The 26,585-nt window shown below is 35.4% G+C and overlaps 1 long non-coding RNA gene across 7 annotated transcripts in view; it reads left to right on the forward strand.

Annotated features, from left to right (window-relative positions):
• The window catches only part of LOC105465074 (uncharacterized), a 234,945-nt gene that overhangs the window by 162,173 nt on the left and 46,187 nt on the right, over positions 1 to 26,585 (forward strand). For all 7 annotated transcript variants that reach the window (XR_011611745.1, XR_011611740.1, XR_011611741.1 and 4 more), the window contains one exon: positions 11,103 to 11,156. This is a non-coding gene — a long non-coding RNA (uncharacterized lncRNA). The remainder of the gene's footprint in view (positions 1 to 11,102; positions 11,157 to 26,585) is intronic.

Here is a 26,585-nt window from a genome sequence, read left to right on the forward strand (position 1 = left end):
ATTTGCCATGTTGGTGTGCTGCAACCATTAACTCATCATTTACATTAGGTATATCTCCCAATGCGATCCCTTCCCTCTGCCCCCTCCCCACAATAGGCCCCAGTGTGTGATATTCCCCTTCCTGTGTCCAAGTGATCTCATTGTTCAATTCCCACCTATGAGTGAGAACATTTGGTGTTTGGTTTTCTGTTCTTGTGATAGTTTGCTGAGAATGATGGTTTCCAGCTGCATCCATGTCCCTACAAAAGACACGAGCTCATTCTTTCTTATGGCATCATAGTATTCCATGGTGTATATGTGCCAAATTTCCTTAATCCAGTCTGTCACTGATGGATATTTGGGTTGATTCCAAGTCTTTGCTATTGTGAATAGTGTCACAATAAACATACGTGTGCATGTGTCTTTATAGCAGCATGATTTATAATCCTTTGGGTATATACCCAGTAATGGGATGGCTGGGTCAAATGGTATTTCTAGTTCTAGATCCTTGAGGAATCGCCACACTGTTTTCCACAATGGTTGAACTAGTTTACAATCCCACCAACAGTGTAAAAGCGTTCCTATTTCTCCACATCCTCTCCAGCACCTGTTGTTTCCTGACTTTTTAATGATCGCCATTCTAACTGGTGTGAGATGGTATCTCATTGTGGTTTTGATTTGCATTTCTCTGATGGCCAGTGATGATGAGCATTTTTTCATGTGCCTGTTGGCTGTATGAATGTCTTCTTTTGAGAAGTGTCTGTTCATATCCTTTGCCCACTTTTTGATGGGGTTGTTTTTTTTTTCTTGTAAATTTGCTTGAGTTCTTTGTAGGTTCTGCATATTAGTCCTTTGTCAGATGAGTAGATTGCAAAAATTTTCTCCCAATCTGAAGGTTGCCTGTTCACTCTGATGGTAGTTTATTTTGCTGTACAGAAGCTCTTTAGTTTAATTAGATCCCATTTGTCAATTTTGGCTTTTGTTGTCATTGCTTTTGGTGTTTCAGAGATGAAGTCCTTGCCCATGCCTATGACCTGAATGGTATTACCTAGGTTTTCTTCTAGGGTTTTTATGGTTTTCGGCCTAACATTTAAGTCGTTAATCCATCTTGAATTGATTTTTGTATAAGGAGTAAGGAAAGGACCCAGTTTCAGCTTCCTACTTATGGCTAGCCAATTTTCCCAGTACCATTTATTAAATAGGGAATCCCTTCCCCATTTCTTGTTTTTTTTCAGATTTGTCAAATATCAGGTGGCTGTAGATGTGTGGTAGTATTTCTGAGGGCTCTGTTCTGTTCCATTGGTCTATATCTCTCTTTTGGTACCAGTAGCATGCTGTTTTGGTTACTGTAGCCTTGTAGTATAGTTTGAAGTCAGGTAGCGTGATGCCTCCAGCTTTGTTCTTTTGGCTTAGGATTGTCTTGGCAATGAGGGGTCTTTTTTGGTTCCATATGAACTTTAGAGCAGTTTTTGCAATTCTGTGAAGAAAGTCATTGGTAGCTTAATGGGGATGGCATTGAATCTATAAATTACCTTGGGCAGTATGGCCATTTTCATGATAATTATTCTTCCTATCCATGAGCATGATATGTTCTTCTATTTGTTTGTGTCCTCTTTCATTTCACTGAGCAGTGGTTTGTAGTTCTCTTTGAAGAGTTCCTTTACATCCCCTTTTCAGTTGGATTCCTTGGTGTTTTATTCTCTTTGAAGCAATTGTGAATGGGAGTTCATTCATGATTTGGCTCTCTGTTTGTCTGTTACTGGTGTATAAGAATGCTTGTGATTTTTGCACATTGATTTTGTATCCTAAGACTTTGCTGAAGTTGCTTATCAGCTTAAGGAGATTTTGGGCTGAGACGTTGTGGTATTCTAAATATACAATCATGTCATCTGCCAACCGGGACAATTTGACTTCTTTTCCTAATTGAATACCTTTTATTTCTTTCTCTTGCCTGATTACCCTAGCCAGAACTTCCAACACTATGTTGAATAGGAGTGGTGAGAGAGGGCATCCCTGTCTCGTGCCAGTTTTCAAAGGGAATGCTTCCAGTTTTTGCCCATTCAGTATTATATTGGCTTTGGGTTTGTCATAAATAGATATTTTTGAGATACGTTCCATCAATACCGAATTTATTGAGAGTTTTTAGCATGAAGGGCTGTTGAATTTTGTTAAAGACTTTTTAGCATCTATTGAGATAATCATGTGATTTTTGTCTTTGGTTCTGTTTATATGCTGGATTACATTTATTGATTTGCATATGTTGAACCAGCCTTGCATCCCAGGGATGAAGCCCACTTGATCATGGTGGGTAAGCTTTTTGATGTGCTGCTGGATTCAGTTTGCCAGTATTTTATTGAGGATTTTTGCATCGATGTTCATCAGGGATATTGGTCTAAAATTCTCTTTTTTTGTTGTGTCTCTGCCAGGCTTTGGTACCAGGATGATATTGATCTCATAAAATGAGTTAGGGAGGATTTCCTCTTTTTCTATTGATTGGAATAGTTTCTGAAGGAATGGTACCAGCTCCTTCTTGTACCTCTGATACAATTCGACTTTGAATCCATCTGGTCCTGGACTTCTTTTGATTGGTATGCTATTAATTGTTGCCTCAATTTCAGAGCCTGCTATTGGTCTATTCAAGGATTCAACTTCTTCCTGGTTTAGCCTTGGGAGAGTGTAAGTGTCCAGGAAGTTTCCATTTCTTCTAGATTTTCTACTTTATTTGCGTAGAGGTGTTTATAGTATTCTCTGATGGTAGTTTGTATTTCTATGGGGTCGGTGGCGATATCCCCTCTATCGTTTTTTATTGCATCTATTTGATTCTTCTCTCTTTTCTTCTTTATTAGTCTTGCTAGTGGTCTGTCAATTTTGTTGATCTTTTCAAAAAACCAACTCCTGGATTCATTGATTTTTTGGAGGGTTTTTTGTGTCTCTATCTCCTTCAGTTCTGCTCTGATCTTAGTTATTTCTTGCCTTCTGCTAGCTTTTGAATGTGTTTGCTCTTGCTTCTCTAGTTCTTTTAATTGTGATTTTAGGGTGCCAATTTTAGATCTTTCCTTCTTTCTCTTGTGGGCATTTAGTGCTATAAATTCCCCTCTACACACTGCTTTAAATGTGTCCTAGAGATTCTGGTATGTTGTATCTTTGTTCTCATTGATTTGAAAGAACATCTTTATTTCTGCCTTCATTTTGTTATGAACCCGGTAGTCATTCAGGAACAGGTTGTTCAGTTTCCATGTAGTGGAGTGGTTTTGATTGAGTTTCTTAGTCCTGAGTTCTAGTTTGATTGCACTGTGGTCTGAGAGACAGTTTGTTATAATTTCTGTTCTTGTAAATTTGCTGAGGAGTGCTTTACTTCCACCTATGTGGTCAATTTTGGAATAAGTGCGATGTGGTGCTGAGAAGAATGTATATTCTGTTGATTTGGGGTGGAGAGTTCTGTAGATGTCTATTAGGTCTGCTTGGTGCAGAGTTGAGTTCAATTCCTGGATATCCTTGTTAACTTTCTGTCTCATTGATCTGTCTAATGTTGACAGTGGGGTGTTAGACTCCCATACAATAATAATGGGAGATTTTAAGTCTCTTTGTAAGTCTCTAAAGACTTGCTTTATGAATCTGGGTGCTCCTGTATTAGGTGCATATACATTTAGAATAGTTAGCTCTTCCTGATGAATTGATCCCTTTACTATTATGTAATGGTCTTCTTTGTCTCTTTAGATTTTTGATGGTTTAAAGTCTGTTTTATCAGAGACTAGGATTGCAACCCCTGCTTTTTTTTGTTTTCCATTTGCTTCGTAGATCTTCCTCCATCCCTTTATTTTGAGCCTATGTACGTCTCTGCATGTGGGATGGGTCTCCTGAATACAGCAAACTGATGGGTCTTGACTCTTTATCCAATTTGCCAGTCTGTGTCTTTTAATTGGACCATTTAGTTCATTTACATTTAAGATTAATATTATTATGTGTGAACTTGATCCTGTCATTGTGATATTAGCTAGTTATTTTGCTCGTTAGTTGATGCAGTTTCTTCCTAGCATCGATAGTCTTTACATTTTGACATGTTTTTGCAGTGGTCGGTACCAGTTGTTACTTTCCATGTTTAGTGCTTCCTTCAGGATATCTTGTAGGGCAGGTCTAGTGTTGACAAAATCTCTAAGTATTTGCTTGTCTGTACAGGATTTTATTTCTCCTTCACTTATGAAACTTAGTTTGGCTGGATATGAAATTCTGGGTTGAAAATTCTTTTCTTTAAGAATGTTGAATATTGGCCCCCACTCTCTACTCTCTTGTAGAGTTTCTGCTGAGAGATCTGCTGTTAGTCTAATGGGCTTCCCTTTGTGGGTAACCCAACCTTTCTCTCTGGCTGCCCTTAATAGTTTTTCCTTCATTTCAACTTTGGTGAATCTGACAATTATGTGTCTTGGAGTTGCTCTTCTCGAGGAGTATCTTTGTGGCATTCTCTGTATTTCCTGAATTTGAATGTTGGCCTGCCTTACTAGGTTGGGGTAGTTCTCCTGGATGATATCCTGAAGAGTGTTTTCCAACTTGGTTCCATTTTCCCCATCACTTTCAGGCACACCAATCAGATGTAGATTTGGTCTTTTCACATAATCCCATATTTCTTGGAGGCTTTGTTCATTTCTTTTTACTCTTTTTTCTCTACATTTCTCTTCTCACTTCATTTCATTCATTCAATCTTCAGTCACGGATACTCTTTCTTCCAGTTGACTGAGTCAGTTACTGAAGCTTGTACATTTGTCACGTAGTTCTCGTGTTATGGTTTTCATCTCTATCAGTTCTTTTAAGGTCTTCTCTGCATTGATTATTCTAGTTATCCATTCATCCATTTTTTTTTTTCAAGGTTTTTAGTTTCTTTGCCCTGGGTACATAGTTCCTCCTTTAGCTCTGAGAAGTTTGGTTGACTGAAGCCTTCTTCTCTTAACTTGTCAAAGTCATTCTCCTTCCAGCTTTGTTCCATTGCTGGCGATGAGCTGCATTCCCTTGGAGGGGCAGATGCTCTCTGGTTTTTTGAATTTCCAGCTTTTCTGCACCGCTTTTCCCCCATCTTTGTGGTTTTATCTGCCTTTGGTCTTTGATGATGGTGATGTACTGATGGGGTTTTGGTGTGGGTGTCCTTTCTGTTTGTTAATTTACCTTCTAACAGTCAGGACCCTCAGCTGCAGGTCTGTTTCAGTTTGCTTGAGGTCAACTCCAGACCCTGTTTGCCTGGGTGTCAGCATTGGAGGCTGCAGAAGATAGAATATTGCCGAACAGTGAGTGTTGTCGTCTGATTCTTGCTCTGGAAGCTTCCTCTCAGAGGTGTACCCTGCCATGTGAGGTGTGAGGTGTTGGTCTGCACCTATTGGGGGATGTCTCCCAGTTAGGCTGCTCAGGGGTCAGGGACCCACTTGAGCAGGCAGTCTGTCCATTCTCAGATCTCAACCTCCATGCTGGGAAAACCACTGCTCTCTTCAAAGCTGTCAGACAGGGACATTTACATCTGCAGAGGTTTCTACTGCTTTTTGTTTAGCTATGCCCTGTTCCCAGAGGTGGAGTCTACAGAGGCAGGCAGGCCTCCTTGAGCTGCGGTGGGCTCCACCCAATTTGAGCTTCCCAGTGGCCCTCTTTACCTACTTAAGCCTCAGCAATGGCGGGCTCCCCTCTCCCAGCCTTGCTGCTGCCTTGCAGTTAGATCTCAGACTGCTGTGCTAGCAATGAGGGAGGCTCTGTGGGTGTGGGACCCTCCGGGCCAGGTGTGGGATATAATCTCCTGGTGTGCTGTTTGCTAAGACCCTTGGTAAAGCACAGTATTAGGGAGTTACCCGATTTTCCAGGTGTTGTGTGTCTCAGTTTTCCTTGGCTAGGAAAAGAAATTCCCTTCTCCCTTGCGTTTCCCAGGTGAGGCGATGCCTCGCCCTGCTTCAGCACTTGCTGGTCAGGCTACACACACTGACCAGCACTGATTGTCTGACACACCCCAGTGAGATGAACCTAGTACCTCAGTTGAAAATGTAGAAATCACCCGTCTTCTGTGTTGCTCACGGGTGGTAGCTGGAGGCTGGAGCTGTTCCTTTTCAGCCATCTTCCATTGAATTTTAATTCTTTCTGTATGTTGCACTTGTCCCAATCTTCTAGTTTCTCTTCCCATTTTTTTTTTTTAACTTTTATTTTACGTTCAGGGGTGTAAGTGCAGGTTTGTTGCATAGGTAAACTTATGTCATGGAGGTTTGTTATAGAGATTATTTCATTACCCAGGTATTAAGCCTAATACTCATTAGTTATTTTTTCTGTTAGCCTCCTTCCTTCCACCCTCCACCCTCCACCCTCCAAGAGGCCCTGGTGTATGTTGTCCCCCTCTATGTGTTCTCATCATTTATTTCCCACTTATAAGTGAGAACATGTGGTATTCGGTTTTCTGTTTCTGTGTTAGTTTGCTGAGGATAACAGCCTCCAGCTCCATCCATGTCCCTACAAAGAACATGATATTCTTTTTTATGGCTGCATAGTATTCCATGGTATATATGTACCACATTTTTTTAATCCAGTCTATCATTCATGAGCATCTAGGTTGGTTCTATGTCTTTGCTACTGTGAATAGTGTTGCAATGAACACATTTGTGCATGCATCTTTATGATAGAATGATTATATTCCTTTGGGAAGATACTAAATAGTGGGATTAATAGGTGGAATGCTATTTCTGTCTTTATGTTTTTGAGGAATTGCCACACTGTCTTCCACAATGATTGACGTATTTATACTTCCACCAACAATGTATAAGCCATTCTTTTCTCCACAGCCTTGCTAGCATATGTTGTTTCTTGACTTTTTAATAATCGTCATTCTGACTGGTGTTAGATGGTATCTCATTGTGGCTTTGATTCGCATTTCTCTAATGATCAGTAATGTTGAACTTTCTTTCATATGATTATTGGCCACATGTATGTCTTCTTTTGAAAAGTGTCTGTTCATTTTCTTTGCTCAAGTTTCTATGGAGTTTTTGTTTTTTTTCTTGTAAATGTGTATAAGTTCCTCATAGACTTTGAATATTAGACCTTTGTCAGATTGAATAGACTGCAAAAATTGTCTCCCACTACGTATGTTGTCTGTTTACTCTGATGGTAATTTATTTTGCTGTGCAGAAGCTCTTTAGTTTAATTAGATCTCATTTGTGGGATATATGGCTCTTATTATTTTGAGCTATGTTCCTTCTATACCTAGTTTATTGGGTGTTTTTAAGATGAATGAATATTGAATTTTGTCAAAAGTCTTTTCTGCATCTATTGAGATAATCATGTGGTTTTTGTCTTTATTTCTGTTTATGTGATGAATTACATTTATTGATTTGCAATGTTGGACCAATGTGCAACCCAGAGATCAAGATCCCATTTGTCAATTTTTGCTTTTGTAACAATTGCTTTTGGCATCTTCATCATGATATCTTTGCCCATGCCTATATCCTGAATGGTATTGCCTGGGCTGTCTTCCTGGGTTTTTACAGCTTCGGGTTTTACATTTACATTTAAATTGAGTTATTTGTGTATATTATATAAGGAAGGGGTCCAGTTTCTGTTTTCCGCATATGGCTAGTCATTTATTCCAGTACCATTTATTGAATAGGGAATTTTTTCTCCATTGCATGTTTTTGTCCGGTTTGTCAAAGATCAGATCATTGTAAGTGTGTGGTCTTATTTCTGGTTCTGTATTCTGTTTCATTGATCTATGTGTCTGTTTTTGTACCAGTACCATGCTGTTTTGGTTACTGTAGCCCTGTAGGATAGTTTAAAGTCAAGGTAGAGTGATAGTTCCAGCTTTGTTCTTTTTGCTTAGGATTGCCTTGTCTATTCAGTCTCTTTTTTTCTTCTATTTTAAAATAGTTTTCTGCAGTTCTGTGAAGAATGTCAATGATAGTTTAATAGAAATATCATTAGATTTATAAATTGCTTTGGGTTGTATAACTGACCATTTTAATAATATTGATTCTTTCTATCCATGAGCATGGAATGTTTTTCCATTTGTTTCTGTCATCTCTGATTTATTTGAACAGTGGCTTGTAGTTCTCCTTGTAGAGATCTTTCACCTCCCTAGTTAGCTGTATTACTAGGTATTTTATTCTTTTTGTGTCAGTTGAGAATGGTAGTTCATTCCTGATTTGACTCTCAGCTTTACTCTTGTTGATGTATAGGAATGCTACTGATTTTTTCACATTGATTTTTGTGCAAAATTTTTTGATCCTGATATTTCACTGAAGTTGTTTATAAGCTTGAGAAGCTTTGGGGCTGAGACTATGAGGTTTTCTAGATATTGGATCATGTCATCTGCAAACAGAAATAGTTTTACTTCCTCTCATGCCATTTGGATGCCCTTTATTACTTTATCTTGTCTGATTGCTCTGGTCGGAACAACTAAAATTATTTTGAATAGGAATGTTGAGAGATTGCATCCTTATCTTGTGCTGGTTTGGGAAGGAATGCTTCCAGATTTTACCCATTCAGTATGATGTTGGCTGTGGGTTTGTGATATATTGCTCTTATTATTTTGAGGTATCTTCCTTCAATACCTAGTTTATTGGGAGTTTTTAAGATGAATGGATATTTAATTTTATCAAAAGTCTTTTCTGTATCTATTGAGATAATCATGTGGATTTGTCTTTAGTTCGGTTTATGTGATGAATTACATTTATTGATTTGCAATGTTGGACCAACTTGCAACCCAGAGATGAAACATACTTGATCATGGTGGATAAGATTTTGATGTGCTGCTGGATTCGGTTTGCCATTATTTTGCTGAGGATTTTTGCATCAATGTTCACCAAGGATATAGGCCTCAAATTTTCTTTTCTGTTGTATCTCTGCCAGGTTTTGATATCAGGATGATGCTGGCCTCATAGAATGAGTTATCTCCTCCCTTTCTTAAAATAACTTTACATATATAAAAATTTCATCTTGTAGAATGGCAATCTAAATTTCACCCTAACATAGTTCTCTTACTATATTCATTGCTGTCCCTTTACCATATGATTTATATAATAAAGAAAATGAGAAGCGTTACAAAGTTAATAAATAAGTGGAAAACTGAAAATGTAAATAATTGCTAATCTCATTTGTATAAAATTATCAGTGCTTGTCTTCTTCATCCTGTATCCTCATTTTCTTACTTCATCCTATGCATAGCCTATTCCTCACTTTCTGTCAGTTTATGTTTGCACAGGGTTATTCATCAAATAGACAAATTAAAACTCTGGCAAATCCCTAGTTTCTTCCTCCTCATTATATCAAAGTACTGCTTCCCCTATTTCTCTGAACTTTTCTCTTTAGACAGCTTCCTATTTCCTATTCCCTAATGTGTAGATGTAGCTATAGATACATAGAAATAGATATATTTAAACAAGTCTGACTTCAAAGGATAATGCTGATCAGTGTCACCTTTCAAAAGTCAGAGCTCCACTTGGGAAGATCCTAAGTATGGCATTCATTTGACACATCCTGGTAGTCCAACATCTGGTCTTCCAGAAACGTTGAATAATCCTTTCAATAAACATTTGCTAGGGAACCTCTAGTGCCAGGAAAAGTACTAAACATTGATGATAAAAGGACAGTTAGTTGAACAGTTCGTCTGATTTAACAAAGAATAGTCTGATCTCCAGTTTCCAGTCAAAATGCTTTCTAAAACAAAGGAGAAAAGACCCACAGTGATCTGTCCAAATATATTACTAAAAGCATGGCCGGGGAAGGAGTATAACAATAACAGCCAGCAAACAATGAAGCTAAACATGACATTAGGTTGAAATAATAACGAAATATAAAAGTAAAATTTTGCATATAAAATTTCAAATCTCAGGTAATGTAAGTGACAAAGAACAAGGGAAATGTAAACATTTTCTCATTCTTCCCCTTTTCAGGGGAATAATTTTGATGCTGAATATAAATATCTACTTCTAACTATTAATATGTGCATATCTAGGCTGGGTGTGGTGGCTCACGCCTGTAATCCCAGCAGTTTGGGAGGCTGAGGCAGAGGGATCACAAGGTCAGGAAATGGAGACCACCCTGGCTAACACGGTGAAACTCCGTCTCTACTAAAAATACAAAAAAAAAAAAAAAAAAAAAAAAAGCTGGGCATGGTGGCAGGCACCTGTAGTCCCAGCTACTCGGGAGGCTGAGGCAGGAGAATGGGGTGAACCTGGGAGGCGGAGCTTGCAGTGAGCCGAGATGGCACCACTGCACTCCAGCCTGGGCGACAGAGCGAGACTCCATCTCAAAAAAAGAAAAAAATTTATATATGCATATCTAAATATGCTCAAGAATAACACAAATAGGAAGTAAATACTTACCAAAAATACTTGTGTTTGTAGGTATGATGATTCACACCTGTAATTTCAGCACCTTGGGAGACTGAGGGTGGATTGCTTAAGCCCAGGAGTTTGAGGCCAGCCTGGGCAACATGACAAAACTCTGTCTCTACAAAACATATAAAAATTAGCCTGGCATAAAGGCACATACCTGTTGTCCCAGCTACCCAAGAGGCTGAGGTGGAAAGATCGCTTGAGCCAGGGAGGTTGAGACTGCAGTGAGCAGTGATTACACCACTACAGTTCAGCCTGGGTGACAGGGAGAACCTGTCAAAAAAAAAAAAAAAAGAGAGAAAGAAAAGAAAACTGCCTGTATAAACTTGATTTAATAATCAATTAAATAAAAGGCAAAATGATACAAAAAAGAAAAATGCAGAGCATGATAATGAGAAAATTTATTAAGATTGTAGGGATAAGTCCAATTGTATCAATGATCAGAAAAATGTGAATGTATTAAAACAAGGAAAAAGGTATATTTGTACAAAACAAGATACTTAAAATTTAGAATCAACACTTCAATGTTGAAAATTTGAAACTGGTTGAAGTGGGTGATTTTTCTAGAATAAATATAAACTACTAAATTTTACTCTTAAAACGTAGAAAAACTGAAAACCTAACTTATCAAAAGCTATAGTGAAACATATTAAAAGAAAGTAAAAGTTATAATCATCACCATCATTATGATCAAGCACAGTGTGTGTGTGTGTTGAGGTGGGTGAATTCTACCTATGTTTTTCCAAATTCTGATAATTTCCATTTAAAATTTTTTTCTAGACTATATAATTCCACAACTCAAGAGAAAGTAACATAAATCTGATGACAAATTTGGTAAGTAAAACTCAGAAATCAAAACCTAGAAAAATAGACATAATAACCATAAATAAAATATTGAAAGTTGACTACACCAGAAGGGAGATAAAATAAAGAGTGAGCTGTGTGTGAAGATGAGATGAGTTGGGATATTATCTGTTAGAGGGTTGCCTGTCATAGAGTAGAAATTCTTCCTCTGTGAAAATCCATGCAGGCTTTAGGTTTGGTTGGAGTAGAGACTTTAGAACTCAAGTGTAATGGTTTTGAGTTTGTTTGTTTGTTTTTGTTGTTTGAGATGGAGTCTCCCTCTGTTGCCCAGGCTAGAATGCAGTGGCGAGATTTCGGCTCACTGCAGCCTCTGCCTCCTGGGTTCCAGTGATTCTCCTGCCTCATCCTCCTGGGTAGCTGGTATTACAGGCGTGTGCTACCACACCCAGCTAATTTTTGTATTTTTAGTAGAGATGGGGTTTCACCATGTTGGCCAGGCTGGTTTCAACTCATGACCTCAGGTGATCCACCTACCTCCGCTTCCCAAAGTGCTAGGATTACAGGCATGAGCCACTGTGCCCAGCTGATGGTTTAATTTTTTAATTTCAGTGATGTAGGAAAACTGTGTCAATCACTTAAGAGTAGGAAGGTGACTAAACCTAACACACTAGAGAAAAGTTGTATAATTGCTGGGCACTATTAGGGGGTCCATGTGAGGTTATGATCATAAGTTTAAAGTGTTAGTAGTATCTTTTTGGGTTTTTCTTGATTTAGTAATTTTCTTTTTATATTCATAATATTTTTCTCGATATGGCTTATTTTTAAAAAATGGTAAATCAAATTTTATACATGCATATCTTAGCTGAAAACCTGAAGTGGAACATTTTTCAGTGCCTTCGTTGTTACTGCTGTAAATTTATTCCAGATAATTGGTTTTCTTCTTCAGAGTCATCAGCTCCCAACTCTACTTTTTAAAACATCTATGTTAATTACAAATATTCTTGCAAATACATTGATTTTCTTTTGATTATTCTAATTTTTGGAGAGCTCTGAGCTCTCCAGTGTATATTAGTAGAACTCTTTTATCATCCAGTTAATTTTCGTTATTTAAATGTAAATTGTAGTTTCACTGGCAGGAGAATGGTGAGTGTGCCCACTAGGATTTCTTGAATTCTGAGGTTTATATATTAGAAATTTTCTGAAAGAATTACAATAATGTGGTTATCTTAGTTCTAGCACTCATCTATTTTATTTCTGCTTTTACATTGATGTTAATTTTCTCAGAAATCTTATAGAAAACTACACATTTATAATTTAATTCCATCATATAAATACATAGTCCAAATAGTTTTCTATTTATAAAGGTAAGTTTTGGTGGGGTAGTTTGGGGGAGATGTAACTCCAATTTTCTCTGTGATACAGAAGACCTATTAAATGTCAGTCTCTTCACACATATTCCCCATATTCAATTCATACATATCTACCCATATATATCAAACAGGGGAGCAAATAAAACTACCCATAACCTAAGCTCAAATCATAACTAAGAGACAAAATAATAACAATACAAACTTTGATACACATATAAGTAGAAAAGTAAACATCAAAACCCAGCAGAGTCTTGAGTCGTCACCAAAACAGAAAGGTAGATGAAGACTGGTAGGAGACAGTGAAGAGGAAGAGGGCAGATAGATCTGTTTCACATAAATCGATGTCAGCACATTTGAAAACCTAGATAAGGTGAATAATCTCTTACAAAATACAGTCGTGAAAATTAGGAGGCAACAATGGTAGATATATGAATTTATGCATTTGTAAATGTCCATAGATCCACATATCACAATGAATGACTGAATACTCTGAATATTCACAAAACATAAAAATATTTAAGGTCACCAAAAATACCTATATAATTTCTATAAATATGAATTAATAACAATAACATTCTCTGATCTCAAAGCAATAAAACTAAAAGTTAAAATATAAGCAAACTAAAAACCAAAATCTAGCATCATCAACCAAGATGTCTGGGATCCCAAGAATTGAATGCAAATTGAGATGAATGAATCTAACTGTGTTACGGTATGACAAATGTATTATATATCACACAAAATGAGGTGAAAGGAAAAAAGAGGCTGAATTACACAATTCTGCAAAATGACGTCTGGAAACTCTAAGGCTAAAGATCAAAGGAACCATAAATAAACATCATTCTCCAGTTGGCAAATTTGTTTCTCATTGCGTTATAGGTAAGCAATTATGAATTTGTTTTCTGCCTACTGGGATTGAACAGTGAAATAAATGGTGAATGGTGGGAACTATATTTCTCCATGTTGGAATAGAATATTACAGATAAGCAGATAAGAAGGCTAGAATGAATCCTGTGGTGCTGTATTAGAGTTAGAAACATCAATATGAACTTATGTTTATCTGAATGTATTCACAGAATATAGATATAGACACCTTTATAGATATGTGTGTATACAATGGAGTGTATATATTAACCAAATCTGTTCCTTGAGAAGGCCTATAAACAATGACACCCTGGTAGCAATGAACATGGCCAATACAGAGATCTTCAAAATACCATCCTCTAACAAAAGCAAGCAGGTCTTTTTAAATAAATGAATAATTTTAGGGCTGAGGCTTGAGATATACATGATGAGCTTGCAATATCTGTAATGCCAGAAAGTAAGGAAGTTTTCTAAAAACAAAAGAATGGTGAAAAGGAGTTTTGGGAGGCTGAGGTGCGTGAACCACTTGAGGTCAGGAGTTCGAGACCAGCCTGGCCAACATGTTGAAACCCCCATTTCTACCAAAAAAAATAAAATAAATAAATAAATATATATAATATATATATATATATATATTATATATATATATATAAATTAGCTAGACATGGTAGCACACACCTGTAGTCCCAGCTAATAGGGAAGCTGAGGCACGAGAATTGCTTGAACCTGGGAGGCAGAGGTTGCAGTGAGCTAAGATCATGCCACTCCGCTCCAGCCTGGGCAACAGAGTAAGACCATGTCTAAAAAAAAAGAACATAGAAGCCAACCTGAAAGACAAAATAAATAATGCAACACTGGATTATAATTCAAAGGATAAAATAAATATACCTGAATCAAATGAATATATAAAAAAATGATTGAACAAATATATGAGGGAGAAATAACAAATCTTCCATATAGAAAAATTCCAGATAATACATGTAGAGTTCAGCAGTTTCCACCCCCCTTGAGAATAAACTGACCTTAGTGACTCACTATCCCTGAATACAGTAGGTAAATAAACAAATAATAACTTTACAGATAAGAAACCTACTACCTTAACCAAATCATTAAATTAGCAACATCAGTGACAGCAAGTGGACATCATGTATTACCTGAAATCTAAAATATATTACCCAGGTGGTCAAATACTTGTACACTAATTACAAAACTTTGATGAAAAAAATTAAAGGAGACACAAATAAATGGAAAGACATCCTGTATTCATGAATAAGAAGACTTAATTTTGTTAACACTGTGTATACTATCCAAAGCTATCTATAGATTCAATGTGTTTCCTATCAAAATACCAATGACATTTTCTCACAGTGATAGAAAAATAATCCTAAAATACATATGGAACCATAGAAGGCCCTAAATAGCCAAAGCAATCTTGGGAAAGGAAAACAAAGCTGGAAGTATCACGTTTTTGACTTCAAAATATATTACAAAGCAACAGTAATTAAAGTGGTATGGTAATAGCATAAAACAGACATATGGATCAATGGAATAGAATAGAACAGAGATATAAGAAATAAACCCACCCTTATACTATCAATTGATCTTTGACAAGGATGATGCTAAGAATACACAATGAAGAAAGGATAGTATCTTCAACAAATGACCATGGGAAAACCATATATCTACATGCAAAATAATGAAATTGAGCTACTTTTTTTGCATTATACACAAAAGTCAAGGAAAATTTTATTAAAGATATAAACAGAAAGCCTAAATTCTGAAAATCTTATAAGAGAGAGGAAATGCTTTATGGTGTTGTTCCAGGCAATAATTTCTTGATTATGACACAAAAAGAACAAGAAACTAAAGCAAGAAAAGACATTGGGACTATATCAAACTAGAAGTCATCTGCAAAGCGAAGGAAACAAACAGAGTCAAAAGGCACCTGTCAGAGTGGGAGAAAATATTTGCAAGTCATATATCTGATAAAGAGTTAACATCTACAATTGCTATGAAGAGAATAAAATACCTAGGAATACAACTTACAAAGGACTTGAAGGACCTCTTTAAGGAGAACTACAAACCACTGAACAAAGAAATAAGAAAGGACACAAACAAATGGAAAAATATTCCATGCTCATGAATAGGAAGAATCAATACTGTGAAAATGACCATACTGCCTAAAGTAATTTACAGATTCAATGCTATTCCCATCAAGCTACTAGGGACTTTCTTTATATAATTAGAAAAAAATTTCTTGAAATTTCATATGGAACCAAAAAAGAGCCTGTATAGCCAAAACAATCCTAAGCAAAAAGAACAAACCTGGAGGCATCACGCTACCTGACTTCAAATTATACTACAAGGCTATAGTAACCCAAACTGCATGATATTGGTATCAAAGGAGATATATAGACCAATGGAACAGAACAGAGACCTCAGAAATAACTCCATACATATACAACCATATGATCTTCAACAAACCTGACAAAAACAAGTAATGGGGAAAGGATTCAATAAATGGTGCTGGGAAAACTGGCTAGCCATATGCAGAACACTGAAACTGGACCCTTTCCTTAAACATTATACAAAAAATAACTCAAGATGGATTAAAGACTTAAATATACAACCCTAAACCATAAAAACCCTAGCAGAAAACCTAGTCAATGCCATACAGGACATAGGCATGGGAAAAGACTTCATGACGAAAACACCAAAAGCAATTGCAACAAAAGCCAAAATTGATAAATGGAATCTACTTAACCTAAAGAGCTTCTGCACAGCAAGGGAAACTAGCATCAGAGTGAACAGGCAACCTACAGAATGGGAGAAAAATTTTGCAATCTACCCGTCTGATAAAGTTCTAATATCCAGAATCTACTAGGAACTTAAACAAATGTATAAGAAAAAAAACCAACACCACCAACAAAAAGGATAATAGACACTTCTCAAAAGAAGACATTTATGTGGCCAATAAACATAAGAAAAAAAGCTCATCATCACTGATCATTAGAGAAATGCAAATCAAAACCACAATGAGATACCATCTCATGCCAGTCAGAATGGTGATTATTAAAAATTCAGGAAATAATAGATGTTGGCAGGGCTGTGGAGAAATAGGAACACTTTTACACTGTTGGCAGAAATGTAAATTAGTTCAGCCACTGAGGAAAACAGTGTGGTGATTCCTCAAGGATCTAGAACTAGAAATACCATTTGACCTAACAATCCCATTACTGTGCATATACCCAAAGGATTATAAATCATTCTACTATAAAGACACATGCACATGCATGATGAACAATGAGAATACATGGACCCAGGGAGGGGAACAACACATACCAGGGCCTGTCGGGGGGTGGGTGGAAAGGAGAGGGAGAGCATTAGGACAAATACCTAATGCATGCAGGGCGTAAAACCTAAATGACGAGGAGAATAGCTGGAACCCAGGAGATGGAGATTACACTGTGCTGAGATCGTGCCACTGCACTCCAGCCTAGCGACAGAGCAAGACTCCATCTCAAAAAGAGAGAGAGAGAGAGAAAAAAAAACCTAGATGATTGGTTGATAGGTGCAGAAACTACCATGCTGCATGTATACCTACCTAACAAACCTGTACATTCTGCACATGTATCCCAGAGCTTAAAGTTTTTTTAAAAAAAGTAAAAAGCATTAATATCCAAAATATATTAAAAACTATTACAACTAAGAACAAAAACAAAAAACAAATTCGAATAACTTAATCATAAACTGGGCAACACATTTGAGTAGACATTTTTCCAAAGACATACACATGGTCAACAGATATGTGAAAAGATACTCAACATAACTTATCAAGGAAGTCCAAATCAAAACTACAATGATATATCACTTACACCTGTTAAGATGGCCATTATAAAAGAAAATAAAAAGTATTTGTGAGGGTGTGAAGAAATTGGAATCCTTATACCTTAGTGTTGAAATATAAAATAGTTCAGCAGCTATGGAAATAATATGGGATTTCTCAAAAATTTTAAATAGAACTAACATAAGCCAGTAATTTCACTTCTGAATATATACACAAAGGAATTCAAATCACTATATTGAACAGATATATCTAATATCATGCTTATTGCAGCATTATTCACAATGGCCAAGATATGGAAACAACCTAAATATCCATGGATAGATGAATGGACATATTGTGGTGTATACATAGATGAAATATTATTCACCCTTAAAAATGGAATTCTGTCATTATTATAAGTAAAATTAGGCAGTCGCAGAAGGACAAATACTGCATGATTTTGCTTATATGATGTACCTAAAATAATCAAACTCAAACACAGAGAGAAGAATGGTGGTTGTCAGGGCCTAGGTTGAAGGGCAAATGGGGAGTTGCTCTTCAATATATAAAAGGATATAAAGGCACATATATGATATAATATATACAATATATACATATGTAAAGGGTATATAAAGAATATGAAGGGATATAAAGTTTTAATTATACAAGGTGAGTATATTCTAGAGATTTGCTGTACAATATTGTGTCTATGGTTAACAATATTATTTTGTGCACTTAAAAATGTCTTAGGAGGGTAGATCTTGTGTTAAGTATTCCTTTCACAATAAAAGGAAAAGAAGTTTATGTGGGAAAATAAGCCTCTAAGTATATGTATGAAAATTCAAAAGAAGAAAAGCAACGAAGGAATAAGAGAACTAAATATAGTACATATAAACACCCTATAATTAAAATAACATACTATTGCAGAAATACACAAAGAAACCAATCGAACAGAATAGAAATTCCAAATATAGGCCAATGTGCATATGAAATTTTAGTACATGATAAAGCAGGCATCTCACATCATTTAGGTGTTTAGTAATTTTAAAATTCATAAAGTTTTAAAACCTAAAGAGTCAGTTGGACAATGTTAAGATTCACACCTGATATAATTCTATAGAACAATTTCCAAATAGATCTGAAATATAAATACCAAGCAAAACAGAAAAGATAATAATTTATGTGGTGGATGAAGGCGTTTTCTCTTTTTTGTTAAAATCCACAAGCAATGAAAAACATATTGATGATTTAACCACTTGAAAAAATATTTTCATAGAAAAAAATCATAAGCAAAGCCAAAAGAAAAAAAGAGAAAATATTTCCCATAAATACTACATTAAAAGGAGCAAAAGGCTAATCTACTCGATATATAATGAGCATTTAAAAATCTTATAAAACAAAATTTAATGCATAAGTAGACCCCCAAATATACAAAATCACGAGGAAACTGTTTACAACATAAGATTTACATTCAAAAAAAGCTTACATTTAATCATTTTAAAAACACTCAACTTTTCTCATAATAAAATATGAAGATTAAAGTTAGATACCATTTCTCACTCACACAATCAGCAAAATTTTAAAGTTAACATGCTCTGTTGGCAAGGCTATGAAGGAAATAGTCCTCTCATTTACTCATGTGGGAGTGAAAACCTGGACCACACATATAAGAGGAAATTAGGCAATTAACACAAAATTACCCTTTCCTACTCCTAAAAATTTATGTTAGGTACTTTATACTATGAAATAACATATGTTCAAAGTTATTTGCAATGGTATTACATGTAAAAGCAAATATTAAAAAATACTAATATTCACCTGTAGGAGACTGAGTATAAACAGACAATTATGCAACTGTAATAATAATTAGAAAGATTCAGATGAGCTCATATGGAGTGATTTCCAGGATATAGTGTTAACTAAATATAAGTATTTAAAAGTAGAAGAAAGCCCAAGTATATTTCTATATTGATTTCAGTGAAAACCCCCTGTATCTTAATTTTTCTATTAAATTTATTTCACATGGAGTTTGAACTTAAAATCAAATAATGTCAATTAACACAGTTAGAAAATTCTCAGTGTATAGACTGACATCCACATTCACATTTTTCATTTTCCAAGGTAAGGTGAAATCACAAATAGAACTTTAAGAAATCACCTGCTCAATTTGATACAGCTCCAGCAACCTCAAGGGATTCAATGTTGAAGGAAGTAAATTTCTTTTTTTAATCCCATTTTCTCTTTTTTGTCTTGTTTTTTGTTTGTTTGTGATCATCTTGACAAATGCCAACTTTTACATAAATGTTTGCATTTCGAGTGATGGGAGGAAGACGAAGTCATCTATATGTTCTCTAGAAAGCCAACCTGTATATATTAGTGTGGAAATAAGTAGCTAAGATTTACCAAGAAACAAATACAATAATTTCTTAAAATATAAAGCTCCCTGAGATTATATTTGGAAATAAAAAGTAATATGTGCCTTATTTTTAAAAGAACTACATTTTGCTGGTGGGAAATCAATATTTCTGAAAGGTTAGAGCGTTAGTTATTTTGAAATGCTTATGGCAATGATGATCACATTGACATCGGTTTGACTGCTTCCAGGTTGGGAGCACATATCAGATGGGAAAGGTAATTATAAGGTCCTTGAGGTAATTTATTCTGACCCTTTAATATCTGATGATACATTAACGAGGCAGTTAAAATTTCTAGGCTAAAAAGCAAGTTAGGTTATATCACAACCAAAGTTAGTAAAGAAAAGCCAAATAGAGTAATCTTAACAGAATTTACTCCTCTTGCATGACTCTACACTTAGACAAGGTCGCATTCAATATTTTTAAAAAATAAATCTGCTAAGTTTTCCTACTTTACATGCCCTGTTTTGCTTCTCTGTTTTAATAACTGAAATTCTCAAAAATTATCAAGGGAAATTTTAAATTAGTGTGTTTTGGAAAGAAATTTAGCTCATATTTAGCCCTGAGAATCTGATTCTCAGTGAACTTTATGTCTTTTGCCAGTTCTATCTATCTGTCTATCGTCTATCTATTTCATTTATTTTATTATTTTAGGTTCAGGGGTACAGATGCAGGTTTGTTACATGGGTAAATTGTGTGTCACTAAGGCTTGGTAATATGAATAAATCTGTTACCCATATGGTGAGCATAGAGTTAAAATCTGTTAGAAAATACCTAGAGAACAGTACTCAAGTACCTTTTGCTTCTTGTATAGCATACACTTTTGCTTTTACAATCTATATATATACAAATAAACTTTCTCTGGAGATAGTTTGACAGATACCTTAGCTTTTTCCATTTTGAGGAGGTAGTAGAAAAAGTTTTCTGAAGAATGCAAAACAGTCAAAGGGCTTTCAGAGGAAAAAGTACATTTACATACTCTGACATATCTTGTAAGCACAAATTATTAGCAAGCATAATTATCATATTGGAATTCATATCTATTGGCAGTATAGGAAATTTTTAAAAAGAGAAAAAGTAAAATTCTACTTGTAAGGAAAAAAGGAATGAGAAAAGAGTAATGTTAAGTGTGAAAGGACTTGACTACATATCTATAATTTAATGTCAGATGTTCCAAAAATGTAAGATGTTATCTAAATAATGTTCTTTGGTTTTATGATATTCAGTTGCCTTGAGAGTGTGGAAATATTCTCAATCAATTTCCTCTGATTAAAATATTTTAACTTGTCAAATTATTATTCCTTTTTGAGACAGAATCTCACTCTATTGCCCAGGCTAGAGTTCAGTGGTGGGATCATGGCTCACTGCAGCCTTGAATTCCCAGGCTTATGTGATCCTCTTGCCTCAGCCTTCCAAGTAGCGGGGACTACAGGCATGCAACCACCATGCTCACCTACTTAATTTTTCTCTCTCTCTCTTTTTTTTTAGAGCTAGTTTCTCACTATGTTGCCCATGCTGGTCTTGAACTCCTGGCTCAAGCAATCTTCTTGCCTCTGCCTCCCAAACTGTTAGGATTGCAGACATGAGCCACTGCACCAAACCATAATTATTATTATTAAACAGCAGAAACTACTTGCATATCATTTTTGTAAAAAATGCAAATTTTCCACATTAAAAATCTAGATAAAACTTATCAAAATTTAATTTTAAATACTGAATTTTTTTCAACACTGGAAAACTCAAGGGAACATTTGTATTTAACTTTCCAAAAAACCCTTATTTTTCAGAAATTGGAAAATAATATCTGTATTTTTTTCAATGTGCAGGCTATCTTGTATTTCTAATTTTATTATTTCCTGAAAACTGAAAGTAAATCTACTGAATGCAGTACTTCTGCAATGACTAGTGTCAGTGGATTCAGGTGGGTATGATTATTCTAAGGGTTATCCTAAGCTTAATGTTGTAATAATGGAGAGTTTTTCAGTTGTACTTGGTTTCTTAACATTCTCTGATATCTAACCTATGATAAGGAGTCAAATCTAACTTAATGATTTAGTTAAGAAAAAAAAACAAGGATACTCTAGAGGAAAAATAAATAAATAAACACTTAATAAGCTCTGGTTCCAATTGCATCCCTGGTTCCCCATAGCAATGAGCATGACAAGGTATTGTCCACTCTCTAAGCTCCCAGTTTCATTTGTTATAAATATGGAGTGAAAAGAGAGCTACCCTGAGAGTTAAAAATTATTTTTTCTTCTCACCATAAACTAGGACTTTCTAACTTTGCTTAGGCCTATATTATTTCTGCAGAATATACTTAATAGCTTTAGACAACACAATTTCGGTTGCTCTGTATGGTAATAACTAGTTTCATATTGAGCATTGTAAAATACAAACCAATATAGACTTAGAGCTAGGTAAATATATCTCTTGGTTTTCTGATGTTCACTGAAGGAAAGGTGAAGATGGAAGGAATCTAAATAATGTTGATGCCACTTACTTGGCATTCTCAAAATAATACCTAGCCACAAGTATTATTTTAAAACTTTATTATCTGTCTAAATCCTAAGTCTTGTTTCTGATGAATTCTAAAAGCAGCTCTCAGTATTATGCTTTTACTATGCTAAATTGTTGTTATAACTGAAATTTCATTAAACCTGAAAATGCTTTAGAGGGATAGGCACTTTCTAGAAATTCTGTACATGGAAAAAATCATAAGATCCTCCCCTGATGACTTACTGAATGCAGTTAAGTAAATTAATCATTTTTGCTGTCTCTGACATGATAAAGTTGTTTGGCACAAATGAAGGCATATACAAAATTGATGGGCAATTTCTTTTGAATTACAATTGAGATGGGATGAGCTGCCAAGATTTCTTTTATGAAGCAATCGCACAAGTGTCTCTTGGGCTGAAATTCTTGTCAGAAAATGTTTAACTCAGGCTGTGCTACTTATTTAAAACATGCCCCATATCTAGTGTACACACCCAGCTGAAATCAGCCAAGAAATGTCAGATTTCTATTCTTAATTATCCAGAATAGAATCAATTCTAATAACATGGAATGAGCCCTTGTGTGTGTTAGTTGCCTTTAGTTGTTATCTCAGCTAGGCCTCTATCATTCACTGTGTAATCTTTGCTATGACTCCAAACCTGTCTGGTTTTCCTTCTCTCATCTATAAAAGACAAGAAATGGTTTGAATCGCTGGTTTTCCACTTCATAGTCTGTTATGGGTTAAATTGTGGTTTCCCAACATTTATATGTGGAACCCCTAACCCCCAGTACTTCAGGATGTGATCTTACTGGGGAATAGGGTTGTTGCAGGTGTAATTAGTTAGGTTAGGATAAGGTCATACTAAAGTAGGTTGGGTCCCTCAATCCAATAATATTAGTTTCAATTTGGAATAGTACAGTAGAATGGGACAACCAGTTAACAAAGAGTAAGAAAAGACATGCTAGTCAACTACTGTTTGACAAATCAAGATCATGTTCTATAATAAAGTATGATGTAAATACTCTTTAATTGCAGACAGCACAAGTTTTAAAAATTTTTAGTTCTGTTTAGGAATCATTTACCAAAGAATCATGAGTAATATTTTATAAATATTTTTTTAATGGGAGAAAATTCTAGCATGTTCATGCAGATAGTGCTATAGTATGGTGAGCTGAAAATGAGCACCCAGAGATATCCAGATACTAATCCCCAGAACTTTCAAATATTTTCTTATATAGCAATAGAGATATTGCAGATATGATTAAATCAAGGATATTAATATTGAAAGCTAACATAGATTATCTGGGTGGGCCTTAAATGTAATCACAAGCATCTTAATAGAAAGGTGGCAAAGGGAGATTTCACTCTAGAAGAGGAATAGGAGATATGATGACAGAACAAGAGATTGGCATGGTGTGATGAAGGATTACAAGCCCAGAATTTTGGGAGTCCTCCAAATGCTAGAAAAAGAAAAGAAATGAATTATCTCCTCAGCACCTCCAGAAAGAATGAGCCCCACTTACACTATATTATACTCCAGGGAAACTGACTTTGAACTTCTGACCTCCAGAACTCAAAGAATATATTTTTGTTGTTTTAAGCCACCAAGTTACAGCAAGAGTAAAATAATACATGTAACATCTCTCACACTTTTTTAAAAAATTAGAATTCTTTCCTCTCCCCTTTCTACATAATTCCCTGTCAATCTAAAACAGTATAGCCAGATCACTCCAAAGTTTTCCAACTCAATGGATTCAGGAAGAATGATTCATTAATAGGTAGGGAAGCTTTTCCCCTCTGCTCTACTGTGCAAGAGGAAGTTTTTATACCTGTTTAACTCAAAGTAATGATAGGTAGATACCTACTGCACACATAATCAATTACCAGAAACACTATGAATATGAAATGTATCATTGAACTATCAACTCAATACATAGCAACAAGCTACTACTGTTGGACTGTCATCTACAGGGAGGGGTTTTCTGAGGCCTTTCAAATCATACTAGTTCATATTAGGTGTTGCACAAATCGGAAGATATAAATCAGAGGATATAAGTTGTCTGAGCCATTGAATGTACACTTACTGAAATAAATGTCCATTCCCATTTTCAACCTAAAAGCAAAAATTTTATGAATTTTAAGAATTCTCAATTTTGAGTCACTGCCAACCTACCTGGTGATTGTCATTAATTGGAGTAAAAATATTCTTTTAAATTTTTATTTTAGGTTTGGGGTACTCATGAAGGTTTGTTATAAGGTCAATTGCATGTTATGGGAGTTTGATGTACAGATTATTTTGTCACCCAGGTAATAATCGTAGTGTTTGGATCATCTCCCTCCTTCAACCCTCTACCCCAGTGTAGGCTCTGGTGTCTACTGTTCCCTTCTTTGTGTCCATGTGTACTCAAAGTTCAGTTCCCACTTATGAGTGAGAACCTTCAGTATTTGGTTTTCTGCTCCTGCATTAGTTTGCTTACGATAATGACCTCTAGCTTCATCCATACTGCTGTAAAGGACATGATCTCATTCTTTCTTATGACTGCATAGTATTCCACGTTGTATATGTACTACATTTTCCTTATCCAGTCTATCACTGATGGGCATTTAGGTTGATTCCATGTCTTTGCTATTGTGAATAGTGCTGCAATTAAGGCAGGTGTACATCTGTCTTTATGGTAGGATGATTTAAATTTCTTTGGATATATACCCAATAATGGGGTTGCTGGGTCAAACAGTAATTGTTTTAAGTTATTTGAGAAATTGTCATGCTGCTTTCCACAATGGCTAAACTAATTTACATTCCCATCAGCAGTTTATAAGCATTCCCTTTTCTCCACAACCTCACCAGAATTTATTTATTTATTTTTTAAAAGTAGTCATTTTGACTAGTGTGCGATGGTATCTCATTGTAGTTTGATTTCCATTTCTTTAATAATCAGTGATGTTGAGCATTTTTTTCTTATGCTTATTGGCTGCACGTATGTCTTCTTTTTGAAAACTCTTTTCATGTCCTTTGCCCGCGTTGTAATGTAGTGGTCTTTTGCTTTTTAATGTGTTTAAGTTCCTTATAGACTCTGGGTATTAGACCTTTGAGGCGTGCAGTTTGCAAACATTTCTCCCCCATTCTGTAGGTTCTCTGTTTACTCTGTTGATAGTTTCTTTTGCTGTGCAGAACTCTTTAGTTTAATTAGGTCTCATATGTCAATTTTTGTTTTTGTTGCAATTGCTTTAGGTATCTTCCTCATGAAATCTATCCCAGAGCCTATGTCCAGAAAGATATTTCCAAGTTTACCTTCCAGGGTTTCTATAGTTTTTGGTTTCAGACTTAAGTCTAACTTATCTTGAATTCATTTTGATACATAGTATAAGTGGTCTAGTTTCAATTTTCTGCATATGGCTAGGCACTTATTCCAGAACCAGTTATTGAATAGGTGTCCTTCCCCAGGCTTTTTTTTGTTGGGTTTGTTGAAGATCAGATTGTTGTAGGTATGTGGCATTTTTGCTGGGCTATGTGTCTATTTTTGTACTACTACCATGCTGTTTTGGTTCCTATAGCCTTATAGTATACTTTGAAGTCAGGTAACATGATGCCTCCAGCTTTGTTCTTTTTGCTTAGGGATTGCCTTTTCTATTTGGGCTCTTTTAAGTTTCATATAAGTTTTTAAATAGATTTTTTTTTTAATTCTGTGAAGAATGTCATTGGTAGTTTGTTAGGAATATCATTGAATGTGTAAATTGCTTTGGGCAGTGTGGCCATTTTAATAATATTGAATCTTCCTATTCATTATCATGGAATATTTTTCAATTGTTTGTGTCCTTTCTGATTTATTTGAGCAGTGTTTTGTAATTCTCATTGTAGAGATTTTTCACCTCTCTGTGTAGCTGTATTCCCTGGTATTTTATTATTTTGTGGCTATTGAGAATGGAGTTGTATTCTTGACTCTCAGCTTGGATGTTGTTGGTATATAGATATGCTACTGATTTTGGTTCATTGATTTTATATGCTGAAACTTTGCTAAAACTGTTTTTCAGATCTAGGAGCTTTAGGACTGAGACTATTTGGTTTTCTAAGTATAGAATCATATTGCCTGCAAACAGATATAGTTTGACTTCATTTGTTCCTATTGGGATATGTTTTCTTTCTTTCGTTTGCTTGACTGCTCTGGGTAGGACCTGCAATGCTAAGTTGAATAAGAATAGCAAGAGTGAGGATCCTTCTCTTGTTTCAGTTCTCAAGGGGAATACAGTCAAAGTATTTTTTTAAAAATATATTTCCAAACAATGAAAATATATTTTCTGCCTTGACTCTTCTATTCTTGTTGAAATGACCATTGCGGTAGATATTTCTCCTGACATAGGATAAAAGGAGATCAAATTTATTCAAGAAACTCAAGATTAGCCTCCAATGTTTTTAATTTTTTAATAAAGGGGTCACTTTTATTCTGTAGGGTAATAATTTATTTTATTTTGTTATATAGTAAATAATATCAA

The sequence above is a fragment of the Macaca nemestrina genome, chromosome 13 (genome assembly GCF_043159975.1).
Source record: "Macaca nemestrina isolate mMacNem1 chromosome 13, mMacNem.hap1, whole genome shotgun sequence".
Lineage (NCBI taxonomy): Eukaryota > Metazoa > Chordata > Mammalia > Primates > Cercopithecidae > Macaca > Macaca nemestrina.